The 26,274-nt window shown below is 38.7% G+C and overlaps 1 protein-coding gene across 4 annotated transcripts in view; it reads right to left on the bottom strand.

Annotated features, from left to right (window-relative positions):
- plxna4 (plexin A4) overlaps positions 1-21,081 on the bottom strand; it is a 314,198-nt gene extending 293,117 nt beyond the window's left edge. For 2 of the 4 annotated variants that reach the window (XM_034313188.2, XM_053241746.1), the window contains exon 1: positions 20,451-21,081. The gene's annotated coding sequence lies outside the window, so the exon portion shown is untranslated. Of the gene's footprint in view, positions 1-17,080; positions 17,561-19,094; positions 20,417-20,450 lie in introns of those variants that run through there. The other 2 variants (XM_053241745.1, XM_053241744.1) reach the window with 2 other exon arrangements.
- Positions 21,082-26,274: the final 5,193 nt, after the last annotated feature.

Raw genomic sequence — 26,274 nt, 5'->3', positions numbered from 1 at the left:
ACCCAGATCAAATAAACAGATAAACCAAACTTAGTAATAAAAATACACACACCAAAAGCAACCAGAAGAGTCAACTTTGTTTCCTACACTGAATTTAGCTACTTTTACCTAGCTAATTGGTGTTTCGAGAGCCGACTAAGTATGAAATGTCGCTTGTGATACTATTTTTCTAATATAGAGAGCTAAGCTCCAAATCTCACATTACATTTGTCAGTCTTTTAGTAAAGTGTGTGTAAATGTTTTCGTAGGTCAACCCGAACTACAATAATACGCCAGATTTAGAAACTTTTCAGCCATGCTGTTTTTCCTCAGATTTACGTGTGTATGTTGATAAACACCAATTAGCTGTGAATTATTTTAAATCATAGCACAGCTGTTTTACATTTAGTGACACCCACAAAACTCTATAAAAGGTAACGCTCACAGAGCTGTAAATGACAAAATGACAAATAAACAGTGAATCCACTAATGCGGCTGAGTTCTGAGACTGAATTCATTAAATTTGTGTTTGATTGAAATAAATACACAAGTTAAACTTGACAGCGTAATCCATGTATAAAATCACAGTAACTCACCACCAGTTATACCATTTGAAACTGATCGAGGGTCACAATACTGAGTCTCCAAATGCCACATTTCTTGTATAAATGTTCCTACAAATAAATTCTTCGTATCCAGCTCGATAAATGAGGCTCATTGTCGGCACTTAAGAAACATTATAGTATGTCTTCCTCACCTCCTAAATCCAAATTTAACCCCTGTATATATGTACCATAGTTCTACAAAACAATATAAATGTGTAATTATATATATATTATATTAAGTGCAACTGACATTGTGCAAAGTGTCGATCCTGAAGTTTGACCTTCAAACTGCAACACATCAGATGTGAGCATAGATTGGAGGAATAGACCAAAACAATCTCAAGTTAATCCTCCCGCCTGATCTAAGAGTATTATCTGGGGACGGGGCAATTCAAATTTGATTAGAACATGTCACACACATTCTTGGCTCTTCACACACACACACACACACACACACACATTGACACACAGCCTTCTGTTTGGCTTTTTTTTTTTTTTTTTTTCTTGTGATGCATGTATATACACATGGCCCCTTGTTTGGTATTGACACACACACAGACACACAGACACACAGACACACACACACACACCCTCTGTTTACCTTTCACTATGACATAAACACACACGCACACACACACACACACACACACACACACACACACACACGCTTGTATAAAATTCATTAATAGTAGTTCATGTGATGACTCGACCCTGTGGACAGATGGGGATTTCTTTATTGAAGTAAAAAGGAAAAGGGGACACAGCGAGGGGGAGGAGGAGGAGGAGGAGGAGGAGGAGGAAGAGCTGTGATGTTTACACAGTGGAAAAGGGCAGATGTGTGATTTTAATTATCTGTGGGCCTCCGACAGGGTCACTGGCACTAAAGTGAGGGCGTCACTGATAGAGATGTCAAAGTCACATTAACTCCACGTCAATGATGTCCACATATAATGCACTTAAAGCTATGGGATGCTGCATACACACACTAAAAAAACTGCAAAATGAACTCAAATAAACATTTTTTTTTAATGTGAAAAAAATTTGTGTAATTTCCTTCATTATGCACAAAAAAGTTGATTTTTTTTTTTTTTGTGTAAAAATCACATAACCTCTTACAAACTATGATGAATATATAGCATAGTACCAAATTTAGATTTTCAGGCAACTCCATAAATATTAGCATTTTAAACGAATATTCAAAATATAAAATATAAGCTGAAGTTTAAACTGAGCTCTTTTTATTTAGTGATTGGTAAATTTTGTTTGATATTTGTTTTAAACTTAAAGCTGTATATAAGACTGCATCTGAAGCAGTTTTTCATTATTACATAAACTCTTACATAAAAGTCTTTGAGACTAATATATCGTGACAAATTTTGTTTTTGAGTAAGCTCTCTAATTATTTGCATAGTTTATGGAAATAAGCTCAAATGAATATTTATAATCTATAATATTTTAAGCTTAAACATATGCAGTCATTGTGCATTTTATTTTAATATGATATTGAATATTGAATTTAACTCAAATTAGCTTTTTTTTATTTACTGACTGGTACATTTTGTTTAAATGATTTTTCTTTAACATAAAGCTGGATATAAGACAAAAAGTGATGCAGTATTTAATTATTATGTAACCTCTTATGAACTGTTTAAGAGAAATGACAAATATATATTGTACCAACTTTTGGTTCTCAGTCAACTCTGTAATTATTGGCGCCCTTCATGAAAATGACCACAAATCAATATTTAAAATACAAAATATTTTAAGCACTGCTGTATATTTTTTCTAGCGCAATAGTACGTCAGAGTTTTCATAAGTAGTGCAAGTTTTAAACACAAAAAAGCTAGTTTCAAAATTATTTGCACCCCACAATTAATATTTGAAGTGAAGCATCCCCTGAATAGAAGAACAGCACAGAGCATCTTCCTATCATGTCTAACAAGGTTAGGAATGCTAATGATCAATTTATTTGAATTCTCACCATCAATATAATGAAAATCTGATTAAAACTTAAATCTCTGAGATAAATCCTGCTGAACTAGCTGGCTAACTTTAGGTAGCTGTAACTAGCTAAAGTGAGTGTAGGGAGCAAACTTCACACTTCTGTTCGCTTTCGGTGAGTGTGTTTTTATTACCAATGAGGCATAATGTGTGTAAAGGTTATTTTATACAATCATTTGTGCCCATTGTCTTGAAAGTTGACTGTAGATAAATCATCTTGATGTAGATAAAGCACAAATCCTTGGAAACCAATACAGACATACACTGTGCAAACAGCTAATTAGATACACTGACCTCCTTCCACTACATCTGATAGACTTTCCTGTGCATTAACAGGACAGGCTGTTAACATCACGCGACTTCCTCTTAAAGCCCCATTTCAATTAAACAAGCTGCTGTGGTGTTTATTATTTTCTCTCCTTTATATCAGTTTTATCACCCATTCCATCTTTTCACTTTAATACCCACTGTAACAGTATTGCCTTTGTTATAATACACAATCCATTTGGAGGATATTGTATCCTATTATCGGCTGTTTAATGTGACATTTGTGTTATTCCGTGGCGTGGGATTAGCGGACAGATATGTAACAAATCCGTATGGCATTCCTTTCACAGAGTAAAATGCTCGCTCTGGGATGTATAAGCTTTATATGAAGCACACAATGGAGGCGTTTCAAAGCGCTGGCCCAAGCCCAAAAGCCAGTCAGGCAAATCCAGTGGATCTGAGGAGCATGTTGACATCTGCCTTATTCTCTCCCTCTCGCCCTGATCGGACCGAATCTAATCCTGCTTAGCAGGTCTGGATTTAACCAGTGACTCTAAAGATATTCAGTTAGGATTCATAAAATGCATCGATGTGCTTATTCAGTTAGAAAAAAAAAGCAAGTGTGATTACATAAAAAAAAACAATGAATGCACACAATAGACACAAACACTGGTGCATTTTGTTGTTGTGTTAACCACACGGGATGCTATCTCCATGCCGCTTCATCTTCGACATCTTCTTATTGGGTTAGACAGCGAGCCGCTTCCTGTGCCACGCTACCTTTCACCGAGCAGGCTGCTGATTTATCACTGATTACCATGGCCTTAATGAAACCCTATTCAATTAAACAAGCCGGGCTCAGGAAGGCCATAAAACAGTGATCAAAGCAAATTAGCCGCTCGACATCAGATGAGGGAAATGGAATACTTTTCCATAATGGGCCTTATGTCTATATAGCATCTGATTATTCTTAAATAGAGTAGTTTACGCAGTTAAAGGCAGTATAGGTCCTCATTAGAAAGTGCATGAGAAAGGGGTAGCTCATTAGTGGCTCCTGAACAAACACACACACACACACACACACAAAAGTAAAACTTCACTCTGAAACACATTTAATATTGAATTATTTGTGATGATTAACTCCTAAAACAAACAAAAAAAACAATAGCTTCCTTTCTCATTTAACATTTTCAAGCAACGTTCAACATTGTATCAATGATAAATCCAACGTACAAGTAGTGGAGATTTTGTTGCAAATGTTAGACTCAAAGTCCCAGAATGCAATGCAGCTATATGACACATGATTTATGACAGAGGCTCGAGACTCACGATTTGCGAAATGACGAGCGCGATGGTGTTGACGGTGGCGTTAGCGTGAAAGTTGAAGCGTTGAAAGCTGATCTTTTTGAGCAGAGTGCAGAGAGAGGTGGACAGACTAACGGGAATAAAGCGCCGCTGCATCGTTTTCTTTAGGTGTTGTGGGTAATGTACAAAACTGTTAACCGTCAACTCTGAATTTCATTATAAAATAAATCTTGGATGCTGTTGAAGATCACACGTTAATTATAAAGATTAATCTTCAAGTGTGAATGAAAATGTGAAAGAGAAAAAAACACAAAGCACTCGCATTAATAGATGAATCACTTAATTAAAAAGAAACGATCAAAGCTGAAGCCAAACATCATTTCCTAAAGGAGCTTTAATGATAAAGCAGCTGTTTTCACACTGCAGAGTTGCAAAACTTCTCTTTCTGCCAGCAAGCGACCTGTTTATCAGTTTTTTTTCCTTTCTCACTTCCCCTGAGCTTGTAGACAAATCAGCCGTTTCCTCCTTTAGCAACAGCGCTGCTACATCTTGGCTCCTGACACAGTCTCTCCTCCTCTCCCTGTGCAAGCCTCCGAATCCCAAATTCATCCGTCTTGCACCTGTCTCTCCTCGTTTCACCTGCGCAGGCTTACATAATGCCTTCTCTCCATACATCTTTTCTCTTCTTTTCTCTCACACAGTGCTCTGAAACGATTCTCTGTCTATGTGTGTGTGTGTGTGCGTGTGCGTGTCTGTGTGTGTGTGTATGTGTGTGTGTGTTTAAGAGCAGATTATTTATGATGGAAAGCAGCTCTTACAAGTCAGAGCCTCGACTAAATCAAAAAGCAAAAAATTTGACGAACATACCACAGGAGTATATTTAAATCACGAAAAATACACTCTGTCTCACACATGCTCACGTACAAGATCCATGACTTTCATCAGGCAAAGCTTTCGTGCACTAGCGATGAAGAAGAAAGAGGAGGGAAATAAGGGAACGGAGGGAGGGAGGGGGGGGTTGATTTCTCGGCGAGACGTGAGCCTCGGCTGGCGCTCCTCTCTCAAAGCAATACGCAGGCTCGTCAGCACCAGTGAAGCAGACAATAAATCAGACGTCATAAAGGGCCATTTCGCACACAGAGCAGTTTATTCCTCAGGTCTAATACAGAGCTGATGTGCTGAGGGGATGCTGCACGGGTTGGGCTGAGAGGTATACCAAAGCTATGGAAAGAGGCATACCAAAGCTATGGAAAAGAAAGTTTTCTGGACATCAGAGCTGGCAGAAGTTTAGAAAGTGTCATTTGGCACCTAGACAACTTAGATGAATAGATATATTATCTAGTAAAAGCTCCAAAATGTTCTGGTTGCCCGGAAATTGACTTGGCTAAAAATCTGTAGCTAGTAATCTAATAACATATGGTGAGCTAATTAGCTAGTTAAGTGCATTAATATAGATTAAGGGAAATGAACGAGTGCATGATCCTCATGATCCTCATGTTTGCTTTTTTCCTTCTGAGCTGTGGAGTTGTCTCCTCGCATCGTGCCTAAAAGACATTTGAGTCTGGTTAGCGTCTTTATTTTCTCAAAATATGTTTAACCAGGAGGTGACTGTGTCTCATAAGCAGGACATTTACATGACAGCTTTGGACTGCTATTTATTTCCTGTTTCCTGGTTTTGTCTCAAACCTGCATGTTTCTGATTCAGAAATGATCATCTGTCATCCACACGTGCATTAATCCTAATTTATAGACAGTTCTACCAGATCACACCAGGTCAGTGTGTATAGTGCAGCAGGTGATGGGATTATAGTCACAGCATCGAGTGCTCACTGTGAAGTGCACTAAGGTTAAACAATCACACACACACCAAAGTCAGTAAGGAGTAGTTTTTCTTTCTTTTTTTTTTTTTTTTTTTTTTTTTTTGATTGTTGAACCTACATGTCTGCCAGGCAACTATGATTAAAAAACTGGCTACTGATTTACCCAGGATTTATTTTTCTTAGCTTGAAAACCTGATGATTGTTGCTTCATGGCTGTTATTACATGCTGCATGTGTGTGTGTGTGTGTGTTTGTGTGTGTGTATGTGAGATTGAGAGATAGAGGGAGAGAGTTTATGTTCCTGCATAAATTGGATGGCCTTATCCAAATCTGTGTCCCTTGTATCAGCCTTTGAAAACTTAAACTCATCAAACCAAGCTTACACCCACCCACACACACACACACATACACACACACAGTGGTACATCTGGGTCATCACTGTCCGACATTGTATTATGAGGAATCTTGGATTAAGTATTTTCTTGTACGAATCCCTCAGCAGGATTAAGAGTGTGATGTAAAAGGCTTTAACATCGCAAAACTAATAAACTTCATCCTGGACTCAGGACAATCTGCAGTGAAAAGCCTTTTTATTGTGATCTTATAAGATTAATCCACATCTATTGTAACAGCCCCATTTATTCAAACCTCAAACCTTCAGAGGTCTAACACCTGAGTGAACTGACTCCTGTGTCTGTGTTACTAGACTAAAACCTGTCAATAAAAAAAGTAATATAAAGATTCTGTAACTCACTCGTATGTCCATCTTCTTCAATCAAGCAATCCTATCTATCTATCTATCTATCTATAATTATGACAGGAATGACACAATAATGAAAATAAAAAAAAAACACTATCTAGCAATTTTAACACTAGAGAGACAGACAGACAGATAGATAGATAGATGGATAGATAGATAGATAGATAGATAGATAGAATGCTCTATGAAACAATAATGAATTTTTTGTAGATAAAGTAAAGCAAGCCCCTGTTTAACAATCTTATCTATCTATCTATCTATCTATCTATAATTATGACAGGAATGACACAATAATGAAAATAAAAAAAAAACACTATCTAGCAATTTTAACACTAGAGAGACAGACAGACAGATAGATAGATAGATGGATAGATAGATAGATAGATAGATAGATAGATAGAATGCTCTATGAAACAATAATGAATTTTTTGTAGATAAAGTAAAGCAAGCCCCTGTTTAACAATCTTATCTATCTATCTATCTATCTATCTATCTATCTGTAATTAATGCTCTATCACTTACATAAGACACAATAATATCACTCTAGAAATAAATAATTTTTCTCTAGCTAAAGTAAGGCAAACCTTTTTATCTATCTATCTATCTGTCGCATTCTATGACAGAAATATGACACAGTAATGACTTTGGCAACAGAAAAAAATGGTCTCTCATGCAATTTGCTGTCTATCTATCTATCTATCTATCTATCTATCTATCTATCTATCTATCTATCTATCTTCCTTGACACTCTATAAGAAACAGGACACAGCAGTTACCTTTTAATGTACAGCTAGCCCCTTTTTAACAATCTTAAAACAATCATTTACATGCTCTATAACAAACATTTTCCTTTCAAAAATCATGGGGGTACAAACTTTTGCACTTAATGGTATGTATATAGGGTTTTTTTTGGAAAGAATCTGGCAATACTAGAATCTTACAGATTGAAGAATTACCACCTCATCCTTAACCAGTTTAGCACCTTATAAAATCTCAAGTCTCGCATTCTTCTCGCAATCTCCTCAAACACACACCCCTCAAACACACACTCCTCAAACACACCCCTCAAACACACCCCTCAAACATGCACCCCTCAAACACACCCCTCAAACACACACTCCTCAAACACACCCCTCAAACACACCCCTCAAACATGCACCCCTCAAACACACCCCTCAAACACACACTCCTCAAACACACCCCTCAAACACACACTCCTCAAACACATACCCCTCAAACACAAACCCCTCAAACATACCCCTCAAACACACCCCTCAAACACACCCCTCAAACACACACTCCTCAAACACACCCCTCAAACACAAACCCCTCAAACACACACTCCTCAAACACACCCCTCAAACACACACCCCTCATACACACACCCCTCAAACACACCCCTCAAACACACCCCTCAAACACACCCCTCAAACACAAACCCCTCAAACACACACCCCTCATACACACACCCCTCAAACACACCCCTCAAACACACACTCCTCAAACACACCCCTCAAACACACACTCCTCAAACACACCCCTCAAACACACACCCCTCATACACACACCCCTCAAACACAACAGGCTCTCAGGTTTAATAATGAGCGGATATTCCTAAAGTCGTAGCTGGTTATACTCTTGATTGTTCTATCAAATCAAACCTCCAGCTATATCTAATGCTGACTTCGTGGCTGAAAGCTCTCAGAAATCCACTTCATTTAGTAAGAGGTTAAAATAGGTGTGTGTCCTGGTCGTGTGCCACAATAATGAGAGACGGGAAATCTATTTTCCACAAGAGTAAGCAAATGGCCAAATCGAGGCAGTTCATCAATCCATTGTGTCCTAATGGCTCTCTGAATTTAGCAGCAGGAGATGAGGAGCGGAAGGACACGCTTGGAGGACTGACATTTGTGTCGTGTGTCACTGCGTTAAACACTGACCATCTAATATAGCAACATCAACATGTACGGCTTATTCTGTTTCTCTACTCTATTACGCAGGAGGGGACAAAGTATGGAATTATATCCGCTAGGAATATACAGTCATAACTATAACCTGAGATCCAAACAGAATTCCCTGAGAGCAGCAATGCATACATAATTAAATTCCCACATTGTTAAAAAGATCATTGGAAACTGATTTGAAACCAAAATTCAAGTCTAAAATCATGTGCAAAAGTTTATGTACCCTTAGGATAAATTAAAGAAGACAAGGACATTTGATTTATAGCATTCAGTATGTTTTCCCTTCATTACGGCAAGCAACAAAATGGGTAAACAGTGTATGCCAGGATGTTAATATTGAAAAAAAAACAACCTGTGATATAAATATTGTTTAATACTCATACGTAATGGGTTATTTCGGATGGGTTATGACAGCTTTTTAAAATATTTTCAAAATATTTTCTGGTGACTTCATTTTTCTTCAGAAATATCCATAACACATTTACAAATGTGGCATTTACATCAGGTGTTTTTTTTAATTATATATATATTTTTTAATTATATTTTTTATTCATCAGGTTTTTTTTTTTTAATTATATTTTTTTTGTAGATATATTCCAACAGACCTTATATTTTTAAAAATATATAATTTTTTTCTATATTTTGTACATAAATTCTAGCAGAGAAATGCAAGAGAAATTTTCCTATTTTTCATTTTACCAAAAAAAAAAAAAAAATATATATATATATATATATATATATATATATAGAAGTTCATACTTTTGCAGTTCTAAAATTTTTATAGAAATAAAAAAATATTTTTTTGTTATTTTTTCAATTTCCATATTTTATATATATTATATATAAAGATATATTTTAAAGATATACTTTACTTTTAAGTTTGTTGTTTTACAATAATTACATTTCTGTAATTATTTTCAAAATAGACTTTTCTTCTGACTTTGCTTTATGTCTTACATTTCTAGGTTTACCCTTTGGTATTTTATCTTTCAAAAACCACAGGGGTACAAACTTTTGCACTCAACAGTATGTAGTTAATGAGTTTTTGTTTTCTTTTTTTTTAAACAATCTGGTTGCAAGAAGAGTCAACTTTCTTACAGATTCACACAAATGACAAATTACTACCTCACTGTTAGCCAATGGGAACAAGAAGAGAAAAGGAAATGGAGGAAGGCAACAAGGAAAATGGAAATACAGTTTTCCAAAGGTCACAACACTAGCACTGAAGGAAAAAAATCTCGTCCGGATATCAGAATGACAGGTGATAAAACAAATAAGAGTGCTAAGCGAGCAGCACCTCAAAGGTCAGTCACTGTACCCATGAGCTAGTGACTCATTATCCAGAGCAGGGATGTCACAATGAAGATGCAATACAGAATAAATACAGAATTCTGTATGACTCATGTGATTATATTTATATGTTTATGACTTAACAACCTGCAATCGCATTAAATATCCATAACACATTTACAAATGTGGCATTTACATTGTGGCACACTGCATAATTGGGTAACATTGTATTCAAAGGCATGATTCATAGGGCTTTATAACACCTGCATAAACCTTTCATAACTATTCATAAAAGTGTATTTCAACAAGACATCAGCTGTCATGAAGATTGCTTCCGTCAGTTTTAATATCGAGTTGACATACTGACATAACACAATACTGTAGATTTTTGTATTACTGCATGTTCCAGGCTGACTTTAGCATGTTATAACAACTGACTTTGTATCTTAGTGCACTTCTGGTATGGAAGTTACATAACACTGATGATGTTAAACACAGACATCTAAAGTAATGATACTGCCAGAGAAAACATGCATAACTCTGCCGTTACACTATCGTGATAACGTCATAAGTGTTAATAAGCCTCTTATAAGCAGGAAAAAAAGAAATGCACATTACTTATGGGCTTAAATGCCTGAGAAAACTTAAAAATGATTAGGGATTGTGACAAACCATCCCTATGTACCGTCATTATACAACAGCTTTCATATCATTGTCTGATGTCATGACATTGTAAAGTGAGTCAGCCTGAAAAGTGACATAACTCATAAAAAAATCTGTCTCTTGACTCAGGTGTTATGCCAATTTGACACAAAAATGATAAAAGAGGCCTTTATGTCAGGTGACACTTACTAGACTAAGCCTTCAAATGTATTTATTCAGGTTTTTCGCCAGTTGTCATGAATAGCTTATGTTGGTGTTATGAAGTGCTATTAACACTTCATATCACAACCATATTTCAACAAAAATTATTTGACTCAGGTGTTATGTCAACTTGACACAAAAATGATGAAAGAATGACGAAATCCTAATGTTAGCTGATATCCATTTAAATAAGCTTTAATAAATGTTTCTGCTAATTTATTCCAGTTATCACAAATGACTTACGTAGATGTTAAGAAGTGTTATAAACACTACCCTTATGTAAAGTGTTACCCATAATTGTTATTGTTATTGCATTTAGAACTAATACTTATGTAACATGTAACGATAACAAGTATGGGTGACACTTTACTTAAGGGTAGTGTTTATTCAAGTTTATGTCAGTTGTCACAAATGACTTATGTAGATGTTAAGAAGTGCTATGAACACTATGAACAAGTATTACCCATAAGTTTGATTAGATTTTGAAGTAATACATACACTATGTAACAACAATAACACATATGGGTAACACTTTACCTAAGAATAGTGTTTGTTCAGGTTTATGTCAGATGTTGTTAATGATTTGTAGGTGTCATGAAGTGTTATAAATACTACTTTTAAATACAGTGTTATGCATAATTATTATTGTTTTTACATTTAGACCTAATATGTGTTGTATGTAACAAGTATAGGTAACACTTTACTTAAAGGTTGTGTTTATGTGGGTTTATGCCATTTGTCACAAATGACTTATGAAGTGTTAAAGATACTTCCCTTAAGTAAAGTATTACTAATAATTTTATTTGTTTAGCAAATAATACATTTATAGGTAATACATATGTAACAACCATAACAAGTATGGGTAACACTACTAAAGATTAGTTTTCTTACAAATTTATGTCAGTTGTCATGAATGACTTATGTAAGTGTTATGCAGTGTTATAAACACAACCCTTAAGTAAAGTGTTACCCATAACTGTTATTGTTGTTGCATGTGCATTAGTTGTAAATGAAATATGCTATGAGCGAACACTGCCCACTTAGCCACCGTTAAACTGTTATAATACTACATAAGTGGGTTTAACTTAAAACTGTTAAAACTTTTAAAACTGTAATCTTTTGCAATATAATCATAATGATGCACTGCACAGCCCAAGCTCGAGCCAAACTGCCAGAAACCGCCCCAAGGCACACAGTTAGGGTCATTTTAGGGTTACTGCTGACAGACAGAACACAGTGGACTCTTGGACAAGACCTGACCATGTGTGTTATGATGGAACGACTTGTACTGGTAATAAATCCTGCCAACCTTAATCCCAGCTGTGTGTACATGTATGCAGTAATTTCTTTTACCACTTTGGCATTACCTGGCTCTCAAACATGCCAAGTACTTGCTCTAATGGTTGCACGTCAGCTGGGTCATTAATACATCGCTGATATATATACATGCTGGAAAAGCAGGAGGTTAGATCTGATGGCTTCACGCCGTCACTATTTCCTCAGGCAGAGGTTGCCTTGGCTGAGCTCCAGCACTCATCTCCTCCTCCAGGAGCATTGGAAGAAAGATAACACTCCATTCTCTTTTCTATTTACCTTCTTCCCTCGCTCTGTTTGTCAGAGCCTGTGGTGTAAACAAAGAAGCCTGTTTTCCAGCCATTTCCGAAAGGGAATGTGGAGTTCTTGTGGGGCTGCGGATAATGTGGACATAATCCATTTCTCTCATTCTGTCCTTCGTTCCTCCCTCCCTCTCTCTCTCTCTCTCTCTCTCCCTCCCACCACAGTTCACCAGGTGGTTCAATTTTATTTCCTACACACATTCACCTGATCGCATTTCTCTCTTCCGAGCCAATCCTGCCCCCAGGCTCTCCAGCGGAGGGGTTGGCATGGGCTCTGGGAAAGATCACACCTTCGTCCTTGGAGACGAGGAATGGAAACAAGTGCAGACAAACTCAGCGAAGGTAGCTTAAAATTTGACATTCACTTGAAATCTGAGAAATGAAATTCATGTGTTAGAGGAATTTATTTTAGATTTGGCAAATGTGAATGTTTGATTCAAAGAGAATCAACCGCAGAAGAAATGATCTAATATATCCAATATATCGAATTATAGGACCTTCTGCGGAGTCATTCATTCTTCAGTATCCACTTTATCCTGGTTAGGATCATGGTGAATCTGGAGCTTATCCCGGGAATACTTGGAGCAAAGCAGAAATACATTCTGGATGGTACCATGCAAACACTCATACACAACAAGGGCCAATTTACAGTCACCAATCCAACTGGTGTTTTTGGGAGGAGGGAGGAAACCAAAGGCAACTTCCTTTTGAAACTGATAATCAACAGACATGTTTCATAGATGTCTAAGCAAGCCTAAAATCTGAGGAACAAAAGGATTTCTCAAGAGTTAAGAATTCTAGCTTCTTAAATAGGATCTAAATTGGACCCCTTTGAAAGGGAACCCCTCCCCCTTAACCTAAGCATGATGATTCATTCAAGCCTGAACATTTAAAGGTGGATTTCAATCAGTTTTATGAGAGCCTAACCCCACTCTTATTCAGGTGTGCCTTGCAAAATGACAGTAGCTTGTGATGCGTGTCCAATGGAAGCTCGAAGGAGGGAGAAAGGCTCTTATCTGGAAGCCAGTGTGAAGATTCAACATGTCTGGCGTATGCAGCAATATGACAGCTGTGATTATCTCACGACATGGCTGCTGAAATTCCACTGAATCCCTCGCGTATGATACTGTTCAGAATTACTGACTGAACAAGACTAATGTGTTTTTGCCTACATCGGAACATGTGAAAGCACGTTTTTTCACAGTGGGGGATGCCACTTATGTTACAGAAGTTATGATTATGATTATAATTTTGGGCCAATTAGACCAGGTTGATATAAACGGTTGTCAGAGGCAATACCTCATTTGCAGCTAAAAACGTAATCTGCTGTGGCCTATTGGGTGTGTGTGTTGGGGGGGGGTTAATGGTACTAATAAGCTATGTTTCCATAGAAACACCTGTGCAGAGTGAATTTAGCAAAAAGGACTGAAGCTTGATATTACGATTAAGATGTCTAATGCATTGTATAAGGTGCAAAGAAACACAGACACTCGATACATGATAGTGAAATCTGGCAACAATTACACTACAGAAAAAAAAACTCTCATTCTATATATTCATATTTTCTTACATGAAACATGGTGGTGCAGTAGGTAGTGTTACCACCTCACAGCTCCAAGGTCCCTAGCTCGATCCCACGTTCAGGTTCAGGCTTGAATGACGCATATGTTCTCATTTAGAGATCCAAGTAGAACCAATTTAACAAGCTAGGACCCTTAACTGGTCAAGGAACTCTGGAAAATTGCTTTGCTGAGACACCTTTGGAACTTAGTGTGAACTTTGTGAACTTAGAAGTTAACATGAAATGTAAATTTATTTTGAAATTAAATTCCACCGAGGCACAGTGATGCAGAAGGAAGCGTTGCTGCATAACAGCTCCAAGATTCCCAGTTCAATCTTGAGCTCAAGTCTGTGTCGACTCTCAAATGTTCTCTTTGTATCCGCATGGATTTCCTGTGGGTTTTCCGGTTTCCTCCCACCTCCCAGAACTATGCCAGTAGGTGGATTAGCTATGCTAAATCATCCTAGGTCTTAATGTGTGTGCAATGTTTTACAATATCGTGACATCTGATTCAGGGTGTTCCCGGGATTGGCTCTGGATCCGCCGCAAATGTGACCAGCATAAAGCGCTTACTGAAGATGAATGGACGAATGTTTCTCACTTTCACCCAGCAGCTGACTCTATGTCTTTCACTCTGACTCTCATCACATTATCACATTTCCCTCCATCATCACACTTCCCTCAGGTATTAGACCTAAATTCATTGTGCTGATCTCGAGCAGCGATTTACGCAGCACTTTTGCCTGCCACGAGCTTTCAAATGCTTTCATGTATCTGAAAGAAAACTAATTTATTACTTGTCATGCATGGCTCAGATGAGACAAACATAAAAGCCGGCTCAGTGGGATGTTTATTTCAATGTGATTTTCTCAGCTTTATCAATGTGACAATCAGAGAGGCTGTACAGGACAATGCCACACTGCAGTAGAAAGAAGAAGAGGACAACATCCAGCATTTCTGTCCAGCTTTCTCCTCTACGCATCAGAAATATTATAAGGTACAAGCGGTACCACACTATATTCAAAAGTTGCATCTTCTGTGTTGTTATTATGACAATAACCCAATTACTCAGTAACCCAGTCACAATATCCTACACACAACCACTGTATACATACTCACCTATACATGCATATATAGATATACAGATATAGATATATGTGTGTGTGTGTGTCACACAGAGAGAAAATGACTAGCAGACGACTTCCTGAATGCTATCCTGACTGGACACAACTGTCCTGAAAGAATTAAACACACTGACGGTACATTACACATTACTGAGACACACACAGTGGTTCACATGGTTTATAAAGCAAAGGTAAGAAGTGAACAGGACACTGTTTAACAAGACAAGGTCCAAGCCAGTATAAACAGAACATGTGTGTAACTAAACAAAACACACACACACACAAACAGACACACACACAAACAAGCTGACTAGACAAAATGTCCCCACCAATCTGTCAGACAAAACTGTCAGATATTCCTATCCTTGATATAAAAACCAAGATATAAAACCAGGCACACACACACACACACACACTATTGGGATACCCTTGTGCTGTTGTAGCAACATCATCATAACAACTGCACTAGAAACAATTTCAGTTGATAGATTGCACACACACACACACACACACACACACATTTCACCAGCATTGTAGAATAGAACAATCTAGCAGAGTCTCATTAAATAAAAGATTACGAAAATTGATTTTCCTTCCACGCATAATCCTGTCAGTGTGTTTGGCAAAAGCCTTTTCAGGTAGAACACATATCTGGTCAAAGCTCGTTTCAGATCCGGTATGATTACATTTCAACGCATCCCTGTTTGTTTACTCATCAAACTGGCACCCACTTAGGACACACTGTCTGCTCCAGAATTATTGGCACCCTTGCTAAACAGGGTTGGAAAAGGTTATGAATAAATATCTGTGGTTATCTTAATATTACACTGACAATATGCGAGAAAGCTCACCTTTAACTGAAGTACATTTATTCTAAAAAAAAATATATCAAAATATATATTTTAACAAAACCACGTGTCACAATTATTGGCATCCCTATGGTCAAAATAACAGCACTACATCTCCTATAACGGGGGAGATTGGAGAACACATAGCGAAGATTCTTCAACACAGAATCCTCCATGTTTTCAGTATGGTTTATGTCAGGTGACGGGGATGGCTGTGTCAAAAACTCGAGTCCGTGGTCACTGAACCATGACTGTAATGGTAGTGAAAGTTTAGGAAAAGTTTTTTCACAAATTTATGAAAATAAGTCCATGATCCATATTATGCTGTGGGCCTGATTAGAACAGAAGACTTTTAATTCTTCTCTCATCCTCATCTTCATTGTAGTATTTGTAAAAATTATTACTACGATTATTATTATTATTATTATTATTATTATTATTGTTACTAAGTGTTATTACAAAGTTTAAATCATATCGTATCATAAAAACCTACAACTAATGGGCTTTATATGAACTTGACTTTGCAATACTGCTTAGTTATTTTTCCAAATATTTCAAAACTACAGGATGAGAAGCTCCAATCTTTTAAAGATTGTACACACCAGGGGTGGTCAGCTAGTGAAGCATAACCCTGATACAGACCCATCAAAGTATTTCAGTGGACCAAACCATTTTAAAAAATACTGCCTCAGATCCAATCAATGTAGGAGTAAAACCTTGGCCAATATTTAGCGACTATAGTTTTCTAAACATGGACCAGCATGACTTCTGTAGCAGATCCTCTGTAATGGTTTTTATGCATTTATGGAATTATTTAGGTGAAGGCAGCTCACTGGACCTGAGCCTAGTTACCCTTTCAGGTCTGATTAGTAAAATGAGTATGAAAAGAGAATGTTTAAAAATGATTGGATAGAGAAGTATGCGCTTATTTTCCACGCATCGAATTTCAAATATCTCAGGGTCTGTGAAGCATAACCACATTGAGTCATATTATTTATAGCCATAAACTAATCACTAAGCATGATTAAGCATTTAAAAGGAAACTGTTGTCACCGTTCAGTCATGCTAGTGGCTTACCTGGATCTCTGTAAGCAACAAATTTTATGTAACTGGACCTTTAGATTTGAGTTGAATACTCCTGGTGTATAAACAGCATACTGATCTCTCTCTCTCTCTCTCTCACACACACACACAGGAATGCCACCAAAATCACAACAATTTCTGATATTCCAAATATTCAAGGTCTAGACCATTAGCAAGGCTATGAAAAAAAAACTCCAGTCTCAACATCATTCCAAAACTTTGGTAAAGCTGTGAAAAATGTTGAATGCTCTCTCTCTCTCTCTCTCTGTGTGTGTGTGTGTGTGTGTGTGTGTGTGTGTTTGTGTGTGTGTGTGTGTGTCAGGCGCCTGGCGTCTGGATGGAGAGAGGCAGCCTCTCATGTCATCACACACTGAAGGCTAATGCTGTAATGATTAGCCTTTAGAGTCAGTGATAGGCTTCCTGATTAGACATTTGTGCATGGATTAAGCCAGGGCAAATGAAAACATAAAATCTGCCTCTCGCTCTGTTTTACACACTCACACACACACACACACACACACACACACACACACAGAAAGAAAGCAGCAGCTCACAGTCACAGCTGATCTGCCAGAGTGCTTCGGTTTACAGCCTATTATACCACTCACAGGTGAAATGCCGAGTGTCTAAGTCTCTCTCAATCACATACACACTTACACACACACACACACGCTGTATGCACAGTAGCACAATCTCAGGACCAATTACTTTACTTCCAATGTCAACACCAGACATTTAACGATGTGTTAAAAGCGACTAGGAGTGAGCAGTCGAGCCAGTTCCAGTCACCTAAACCAGAGAGAGAGTTCAGCTTCAGTAGCTGTACAAGTCCAACCCAAACCCCATGCACATGTACTTATGGATTTATATAGAGCGATTCTCCGTCATCAACCCAGTGTCAAGAAATCTGAAACCTAAATGAATAGATGCTGCAATACTGGCACTGAGTGTAATCACGTCTATAAATATATGACAAGTCTGTAAGCTTTATAGTGCTTTTCTACAGCAGGTGCAGTGAGCATGCCTATATCATAACCATCCATATGAATCAGAGAGAGCAACCACATCATGCATATAATCATATAATACATATTTAATAAGCAGTACTGGTCTGATTTATTAAGGCATGCTGCTTGCCGGGGTGTAATATTCATCTCTACTTATGTATAGATGATATAAGGTTGGCTTTATTTTGAGCCCAACAAAACAGTATATATCAGCTAGGACTGGTGTTCGAAATCCTGGTGCTCTAAATGTTGTGTCGAAAAACATCCACAGAATCAAATATATCAGTTCGGATTCATTTGATTCATCTGATGCTCAGGAAAGACACACACACACACACACACACACGCACGCACACACACACACACACACACACACACACACACACACACACACAAGCACCAGCGATTGCGAATTGATTCCTTTTGATTCGTTCAAAAGGAGTCGATTCGTTGGGAGAATCGATCGTACAGTTAGCGGGCATCATTTCGGCTGCGTCCCAAACCGCATGCTACTGTAGCTTACTAAATAGTGCGTGAGAAAAGTACGCCACCTTTGGGAACTAGAGAGTGGAGATAGTCTGAAACAGACAGACAGACAGATAGATAGACAGATAGATAGATAGACATAAAGACAGACAGACAGACAGACAGATAGATAGATAGATAGATAGATAGATAGATAGATAGATAGATATAAAGACAGATAGATAGATAGATAGATAGATAGATAGATAGATAGATATAAAGACAGATAGATAGATAGATAGATAGATAGATAGATAGATAGATAGATGTTTGTCGCAAACGTTAAACAAAGAGCGCAGACATAGCCTAATTACGCATAATGACACATGATTACGCATGGCGCATAACAGCTATATGAATATCCATTCGCTCATATCCGTGCATAAAGCGTTTCTGGCCAATCAGTGACGACCATTCTATCCAAATTCTACTCACATTCTACCAAAATTCCACACAAATTCACATTTTGCAACTACCTCAGGTGGTTTGCTGCTGTAAAGTCAGCACCCAGACCAGAGAGTGCATGACTTTGTAACTTTGTGAACGACTGCAGGATTGCCGACTCGAACCCGTATGAGGAAATGAAAAGAAAAGCCGGAGTGCGCTTGCTGTGAGCGCTAGAAAGGTTCACTCCCTCCTCGCGCGCAAAGTGCCGATTTGAAGCTGCGCACTAAAAATCCCCAGTGTGGATTTCACACACAGAGTGTGTGATTAAATAAACACTGTAGGAATTACTTCAACACTGCAGGTGTTTAATCCGCGCTGGGCTGTTTTTATTATTTTTCCTGATTAATTTATTTTTTTCTTTGCTGTGGTAGCTACACCACATTGCGCTCCATGCTGTGCGCGGAAAGTCGCGTTTCCCCGCCTGCGCCAAAGCGCGTCTATCCAAGAGCGCATGGAATAAATAAATACATAAATCCAGACATAAATCCATCAAAGCAGTTTTAACCCCTAACTTCATACATGCCATGACGTGCTCATTTCCTGCCTCATATAGGATGTCTTGTATATTCTACCTGCTCAGCTTGGACTTAATGAATCAGGGTGAATTATCTCGTGGTCACAATAAGTCTTTTTTTTTCTTTTTTTTTTTTTTTTTGCATCTGACACTTAATATGCAATATTGCACTCCTCATGTATATCATATGCTGGTGATATCATCAATCTGGAGAACATGGTGCAGTCAGAATAGCCGATTTGCCTATCACAGACGAACTTCTGCACCGCTCCAGGAGAAGAACGCGTACGGCTGAGAGCGTTCACGCTGCGCCGTGAGGATGAAGAGTGTCATGCCTCTTTAAAATGCCGCATCGGTGCTAAAAGGTGAGGACCATCTTCTCCGATTCAACTCCGCAACGCCGAGGCTTCCACAGCAGAGAAATCCTGCCATCACGCGCATCACCGCATTACCGAAGTTACACTCGAGGAACGCGCGTTTTCCGTGAACGCGTAATAACGATGATGATGATGATGATGATGGTGGTGGTGATGATGATGATGATGATGATGATGATGGTGGTGGTGGTGATGATTTCACATTCAAATCATCAATACTTCAAAGCTGTGCGTGAAAACAGTAGTCAAGCAAGCAGCAGATGAAGCATGTGTGTGTGTGTGGATGTGTGTGTGGATGTGTGTGTCCTCTCTCGCTCGCTCTCAGGGCGCGGATGGTGCAGTGCTCTCCCGCAGCGCTCCCGCATGCACAGCCGCACAGGTATAATAAAATAAATATATATCTATATAAAGAAATAACAGCATCCTCTACAAGAGCACAGAGACCGTGTAAAGAATTGCTGAGGATCTGGTGTGTATATCCTTTGGTCGCTTACCTGTGCTGCGGGTTTGGAGTTCACCACCACCAGCACCGCCGCCGCCGCAGTCGCGTGCACGCTGCGGATAGATACAGATGCACAGAGAGAGGCACAGGCGCAGAGCAAACTCCGCTTCACACTTTCTTTTTTTTTTTTTTTTTTTTTTTTTGGTCAAGATCTGGATTTGGGTGATGAACGCAAAACCAAATGCAAGCAATTCCACAAATGCTGTCACGGAATTAAAAAAAAATCCCAGTCGTTTTAAATTCCGCGTGAGTGCGAGGCGTCCGCTCGGTGCTCCCGCAGCAACTTTTCTGGGTTTTTAAGCCGCACTCTTGCTGCTGCTGCTGATGATGAGTGCCATCGCAGATCCGTGCAGGGTTTAGAGAAATGGCCGCGTCCGGAAACTCCGACGTGTCTCTCTCTCTCTCTCTCTCACACACACACTCTCTCGCTCTCTCTCTCTTTCTCTGAGCTCCACGGGAAACACACACACACATACACACACACTACTGCGCAGATCCGCGAGTCACACCGAAAAGAGGAGAGAGGAGAGATGAGCGCGTGAGTCTTTCCAGAGTTTGCCGTTTGGCGGCTGACTCCAAAGTGACCGGCGACTGCGCTCCGCTCCAACACCCTCCTCCTTCTCCTCCTCCTCCACTGGTGTGTGTGTGTGTGTGACAGTGTGTGTGTGTGTGTGTGTGTGTGTGTGTGTGCGCGCGGCGCTGCTGATTGGCCTAATTGTACAAGACTTGAGCGCGCGCGTCTTACCGCGGCGACTCACCGGTTTCTCAGTGTGTCTGTGACGCGCTCGCGGCTCCTCGAACGGATTTCTGGGGGAAGCCGGGGAACGGAATGAGGGTTCAAATTAATGCCAAGCGAGGACGAAAGACAAAAAAAAAAGTGTGTGTGTGTGTGTGTGTGTGTGTGTGTGTGTGTGTGTGTGTTGGAGTGGGGGGTGGGGGGTGTATAGGGGCGGTTGAATATCTCATATCTCATGTGCGGATCAGGTGGAGATTAGTGTGTGAATAATAGACGTGTCGACGACGTGTTAAGGAGATTAGCTCGTGACAAAAATGCATCATTATTTTATTCATCAGATCATCTGGCTGTTAGAATAATAATAATAATAATAATAATAATTTCAGACATATTTACTACAATACATATCTTGCTGCTACCATTCTATTCATTTATCTATCTATCTATCTATCTATCTATCTATTTAGCACTCACTCACTTTATCCTGGTCAGGGTGACAGTGGATCCCGAGTCTATCTTGGGAACACTGGGCATGAGACAGGAATACACCCTGCATGAGAAACCAGTTCATCTCAGGATACCATGCACACACACATTCACGCCTAGAGGCAATTTATCTTCACCAGTCCACCTACTGACATGTTTTTTTTGGGTGGTAGGAGGAAACCGGAGAACCCAGAGGAAACCCCTTGGGAGAAACTGCACACAGAGAGTAACCTGAGCTCAGAGCCCCATCCCTTATTTACTTATTTATTGATTTGTTTGTTTGTTTATTATTCCTTTTTATTTATTGAGCAATGAAGTACTGGATTATATTGATATAATCTTATATTGATACTACTACTGTTACGTGTATGTGTATTTATATACTATATAGGCTATAATAATAATAATAATAATAATAATAATGAAGCCTTCAATGATTAAAATAATAGTTTTGAGTTTTTTTTAATTAATAAATTTAATCTTAATTTTTTTTTAAAGCATTAAAAGACGATTTTTGAATTTTTGAAAGCGTGATTCTTCTTTTTTTTTTTTCTCGGAGCCTTTCTTGCAGCCATGAAGGGTACTTATGTATTTATTATTATTTGTATTTGTATTTAGTGATAGAACACTGTTGATTAATGATGGTAAACAAAAAGCAAAGGTGGAGAACAGTGCAAAAGTTTGCATCCCCCATCATTTCTGTCTAAGAAAAGAAGAAAATGCAGCATGTAATCCATGTAAGATTAAATCAGCAGAAAGATTCTGATAGCCAAAAGCAAGAAGTCAGAGTTTGTGCCATGACCATCTCTGTCTCCAGTAAGGGGGGTGCAAACTTTTGAAAGGACATCATTCAGATTTTTTTACTCATCATTTCTTTCGTTCAGTCTTTGTGACACACTAAATGGCTGATTGGTGTCAGTTTCTTTGTCGTTGTCATATTTTTTGTCCTCAGGGTGTGTGAAGTTTTGCACACAGCTGTATACACAGTGCATGCACTTTCTTCTCATGCCAAAGCATCCTTTCATTCTTGCATCACAGCGCCACCTGCAGGCCGGAAAGATATAGCATTTAACTCCCTGTAGACTCTCCTATGAGATGCCCAGAGACAGAGAGAGAGAGAGAGAGAGAGAGACAGACAGACAGACAGACACAGAGAACGACACAGACAGAGACAGACAGACATACAGAGAGAATGACAGAGAGAGAGAGAGAACGACACCCATACAGGGAGAGAGAGAGACAGAGAGAGAGAGAGAGATAGACAGACAGACAGACACGCAGAGAGAACGACAGAGAGAGACAGACAGACAAACAGGCAGAGAGAACGACAGAGAGAGAGAGAGAGAGAGAGAGAGAGAGAGGAAGACAGAGAGAGAAATAAAGAGATTTCATGACCTTTACGTAAGGCAATTGAAATTGTTAAGTTGAATATTAACTTTTAAACATACCCAATGAAAAACAAGTGAACTGTACAGTTCCTTGTCATTGGTGTGGCACTCTCAAGAGTACACCTTTTGTACCTTTAATGTGGACACAGTGCACCTTTAATGAAGATTTAAGGTCCATAAATGGACTGTAAAGCTCTCAAGATACGCTACATGCACCTTTCAATGTAAAAGATACTAAAAGTGACAGTGACAAGGAATGGTACAAGTGGTGCAAGTGTAGTGTAGATACTGTACTTTCACCAGTTTACTGCTCTATTTACAACTACACTATTATCAGATATCAATTCTCCAAATGTAACCTTCTGACATCACTTTGATTGCCATTTGGAAATGAACTCTATACATATATATATACTCTATACTCTATTATATATATATATATATATATAATCTGAGCGTTCAGGTGGAATTTGTTCCACCTGCACATTATGCACCCGGCGGGATTAAACGATTAAACTCTGAGACACATGAAATATGTTTATATGGTGATGTGTTTAGTGATTCTGGTGCTCATTAGTTGGTTATTACTGTACGGTTGCTGTTTGTGTGCCACACTGACATCACAGGAGGACATTGTTATTGCGAGCACAGTTACAGTCGCATTTAATTTTACTTTGGTTAAACATAAGTGATAACGGTCAGGTTTCACTGCTAGCTCCTCAATTTCCAAGGTCATATCAATGAGAAATCTTGTGCAGACATAGTGGAGACATTGGTGCAAACTGCAGACTCAAAGTCCCAGAATGCAATACAGCTACATGATGCTGAGTTATGACAGAGATTCGTCTCAGCTAGTTAGCGATCTGTGAGATTACAAGCATGATGGTGTTAGTGTGAAAGTTGAAGCTTTGGAAGCTGATCTGTTTGAGCAGAATGTACAGATGAGGACTAAAGCACTGCTGCATCACTCTCTTTAGGTAGAAACAAAGTGAGGGCTAAATTCTCACTGCACCACTATCAGCACGGCATGATGGGTAATGTAGGAAACCTTTAACCGGAGTGAAAATAGACCAGCCTGTCGATGAAACAAGTTCAAACTAAAAAAAAAAGTTATTTTCAAAATAAGTCTAGAAAAAAGAAGAGTGTGTTAATTATAAACATTAATATGCAAATTGTTCAGGGTGGATTGTTCCTTTAAGGGGAGAGTGTATGTGTTGTATGCACTGACTAAATTAAATTAGACTCCTTACTTTTCATAAATGTCTCTAGAAGCCACAGTTTTCACATAATGCCACAATCCAGTAGATTTAATATATTTTTATGTGCTTTATTATATTTCTTGATGAGCTCTCAGGCCATCAAAAAAATATTAGGCAAGCTCTTATTTCTGCTTATTACTCCCTATAACACTGCACAGTACAAGTAATGGTGTATTTGAGCCATGATTTTGTAAGAAATGATCATTTTAGCATTTTTTCCCTCTTAGTGCTGCTAAATGATGGAAAGTGACACGACATTTGCTAATAACGTTAGTGAAAATAGGCCTAGAGTGTTTTAGCCTGCCATTATAAACCCCAGCTGGGGACAAATACCTCTGTCTTCAGGCAGAGTGGCGGCTAATCCAGAGGATCTCGACTGTAGTCCTGGTGACCCACTGACCCACAGCGTTTCAGGCTTTCTGTGCTTTAATACACTCGATCCAGCTCATCATCTAATGATCAAAACTTCATGAGCTGGATCCGGGGGGGAAGGGAGCAGAGGAAAGTGGAGCTGAGAATCCCAGATTTAGCCTGGAGACTGCCTGAAAATGATGGACATTTAAGCAATATCGCACAAGCAAGAGTGCAGTTATACTGAATATCGGCCTGACTGTGATTCGGCGTAGACACAAAGCTGCGGTCCGAGCGCTGTAGCTTATCTCAGCTGTACAGAGTGCTAAAACAAAACTTTTTTGCTTGTGCAATATTGCTTTTATACAACAGTTCTGTAAACAAGAAATTAATATTGAGTAAGTGACATTTCAACCACAATATGGTTCTGTTTATTTTTAGCGGAAATAGATCCCGAAGAAGCACTTTATAGCCTGTCAGCTAGCTAGCTAGCTCACACTGATTTGTACATTCCCATTAATGGTGCTTCCAGTAAAATCGGCATCCCTTCTTCCTTTTCATCTTCATCTGACGAGCTTTCACATTTTAAGTCAAAAGTATCATTTGCCTTGTCCATTGATGATGTCATTATCTCTACTGTAGTAATGGTTTTGAACTAGGAAGTGGAATTTTATGTGGTGAACACAGACGAGCGGAGTGACACACACAGTGAAATGTCCCAGTGTGGTTATAGGAAATGTAAGCACTCTTGGAACACTGCTTGACCAATCAGATTAGTGGACCGGAGCTAACTGTTGTATAATGAAGTATAATATATTAAAACACAATGTACTAGGGTGTTCAACAAATGTTTAGCTTCATAAAGTCCTCATTCACAACTCCAAACATTTGAAATGCTACTCAAAACTATTGAAATGCTAATTACATCTTTTGAGTTGCTATTTGACAGACAATGTTCTGTTGATTTCCTTGCCTTTCTAGATGTTGCACAATTGTTGCAGTGTTCTCACTGACGCTATTTTACTCCAGAGTTGTTATTGCACCTAGTGGTCAAAAAGGGACCTGCAGCAAGCACTAATACAGGTCCCTTGGGGAAAGAATCATGCCACTGCATACTCAGGGGAAGAGCAGAGGACAGGACAGTTAATGACAGGGTTGGCAGGTTTATACGGGTTTTAAAAAATTCGCTAGTAAAATAATACTAGCTCTTGTTTTATAGCACATAATCATAATTAAATCTAATACATTTCTCCAAAACAAAGGCAAACTGTAAGTTCAGACAGTGTGTCTATGATGTACATAAGGTATATTGCAAAGACCGGGAGAGGAAAAGGTGGATTATGGAGAGGATAAAGTCAGAAATGCGTGTGCACCACAATGGACCTGTTTCTCAAAGCATGTCTCATCCCAATCCCTGAGTTGTCTGGGCAAGGTTTAAGCCTTTGGTGTGCATTTTGAGATGTAGTTGGTATGGAGATTTTGCTGAAAAATGGAAACCCTGGTTAATGACATTAGCTCTACTTTGATACATTGACTGTATCAAACACAGCCGAACAAAGGAACGTCTCAAACCGCTCACAACCACTGTACGCTGGA

The sequence above is a fragment of the Pangasianodon hypophthalmus genome, chromosome 18 (assembly GCF_027358585.1).
Source record: "Pangasianodon hypophthalmus isolate fPanHyp1 chromosome 18, fPanHyp1.pri, whole genome shotgun sequence".
Taxonomy (NCBI): Eukaryota; Metazoa; Chordata; class Actinopteri; order Siluriformes; family Pangasiidae; genus Pangasianodon; species Pangasianodon hypophthalmus.
Note: the sequence above shows the minus strand (reverse complement) of the source record. Positions and strands in the feature narration are given on the sequence as shown.